Genomic DNA, 2,500 nt, shown 5'->3' on the forward strand with positions numbered 1-2,500 from the left:
GGCCTAAATGATATTTATCGTAAATTTCATCCGAATACTAGAGCCTTTACTTACAAGTCAAAAAGCTTAAAGATGAAATCAAGAATTGATTATTTTTTGATCTCCAATTCTATGACTGCTCATGTGAAAAAGGCGGAAATTCGTGTGTCTATTACCCCTAATCACAAGGCAACTTTTTTATCTCTAGAAATTCAAGGAGATTTCAAAAGGGGCCCAGGGTCCTGGAAATTTAATAACCAGCTGTTGGAGGATGAAAACTTCGTTCAACTTGTTAACAGGACATACCCAGAAATTTTAGAAAAATATAAGGATTTTGAAAATAAACGATTACTTTGGGAAATAATTAAAATGGAAATTCGTGCCTTAACTATAACCTGCTCCAAGAAAAAAAGGCGAGAAGTAAAACAAAGAGAAATAGAATCGCAAAATGAAATCAACGAGCTAGACCAGAAAATATGTAACGACTTTTGCCTTGATACCAATACTTTGAATAAATATGAAGAAGCTAAAAAGCAACTGAAAGATTTATATGACATGAAAGGCAGAGAGACAATGTTTCGTTCTAAATCTCGCTGGATTGAGCAGGGAGAAAAGCCAACAAAATATTTCTTTAATTTAGAAAAGAAAAAATATGAAAAGAAACTAATCAAGGAGCTAAAAACTGAGAATCCTGCTGAGCCATTAACCAATATCAAGGACATAGGTAACAAAATTGAGGAACACTTTATACAACTTTTGAGTCGTCAAATAGTGGAGGATGGAACTTTGAATGAAGCTAACTTTGACTCATTCGTGGAAGAGCTAGAGATGCCTAACCTAACAAAGGAAGAACAAGATCTAATGGAACACGACTTATCAATTGAAGAAATGAAAAATGTTATTAAGTATTTTCAAAAGGGCAAGACTCCGGGTGACGATGGCTTTCCTGTCGAATTTTACGTAACCTTTATAGAACTAATCGGACCCAACTTGTTGGATTCTTATAATGAAGCTTTTCAAGAAAACAAACTCTCGATTTCGCAACGAAGAGGAATTATCAATCTAATCCCAAAGGGCGATGAGAACTTAAACGATTTAAGAAATTGGCGACCCATTACTCTTCTTAATGTGAATTATAAAATTCTGGCAAGAATCATAGCAATGCGTATGGAACCTTTCTTGCCAAAACTAATTCATCCTGACCAAACAGGCTTTATTAAAGGAAGGTATATAGGGCAAAATATTAGGCTTCTAAACGACTTAATGTCGCACACCGAACGCAATAATATTTCTGGTATCTTTCTCTTTGTAGACTTTGAAAAGGCTTTTGATTCGCTAGAATGGGATTTTTTGCATAGGGCTCTAAAAGCTTTTAACTTTGGACCAGCTATTAGGAAATGGATTACAGTCCTCTACAACGATATCGAAAGTGGAGTGATGAATGGAGGCTATATGACTAATTACTTTAAAATATCAAGAGGGGTACGGCAAGGCTGTCCGCTTAGCCCATACTTATTTATTCTTTCTGTCGAATTGTTAGCACTGAAACTCCGTTATATTCCAGAGTGTAAAGGTATCTCTCTTCCAAACTCTCAAGAAGTGAAGCTATCTCAATTTGCCGATGACACAACACTCATTTTAAGTGATATAGACTCCCTTAAGGCTTCTTTGCATTGTATTAACATCTTCGGTGAAATATCAGGTCTTAAATTAAATGCGACAAAGACAAAAGCTATGTGGATTCGATCGAAGAAAGAGTGCAAGAATAAGATATTGAATTTCACATCGATAAGAGAACCTATAAAAATCCTTGGTACATATATATCATACGATCAACAAAAAGCTAATGGGGCCAATTTTTTTAGCAGAATTCAAAAAATGAAGACGAAACTGAATATGTGGCAGACGCGTGACCTTTCTCTTTATGGCCGAGCGCTCTTAGCGAAAACAATAGGAGTATCTCAGTTGATATACACTGCTTCGATGCTTACGGTCCCTGAACTATTATTCAAAGAACGCAAGCTGAACTCTTTGCTTTCCTGTGGAGAAATAAGAAAGACAAAATTAAGAGAAAAGTGATTTATCAACCTCTTGTAGATGGAGGTTTAAATTTTATTAATTTCAGAACTTTGTCAAAGTCCCTTCGTCTGAGCTGGATTGGCAGACTGCTAGATGGCAGCGACGCTAACTGGAAGGCAATTCCAAATTACTATTTTAATAGACATGGTGGCCTAACCTTTTTACTAAATTGTAACTACGATACAAAATGCATTGATTCAAGCTTGCCCCTGATCTATAAAGAAATGCTAGAATACTTTCAGGAGCTTGCTAATATGTATGACCTTGACCAGCGACGGAAATTTGTCTTGTGTAATAATAGGGAAATAAAGATTGAGAGGAAAACATTGTTTTGGAAAACATGGTTTGAAAAAGGAATATTTTTGGTGCAAGATTTGCTTAATGAACACGGAAAGTTCTTGTCTCTCTAAGAATTTCAGGATAAATTTGATTTAGAAATTAA

Source organism: Montipora foliosa, chromosome 3 (assembly GCF_036669935.1).
Source record: "Montipora foliosa isolate CH-2021 chromosome 3, ASM3666993v2, whole genome shotgun sequence".
In the NCBI taxonomy this organism is placed as follows: Eukaryota; Metazoa; Cnidaria; class Anthozoa; order Scleractinia; family Acroporidae; genus Montipora; species Montipora foliosa.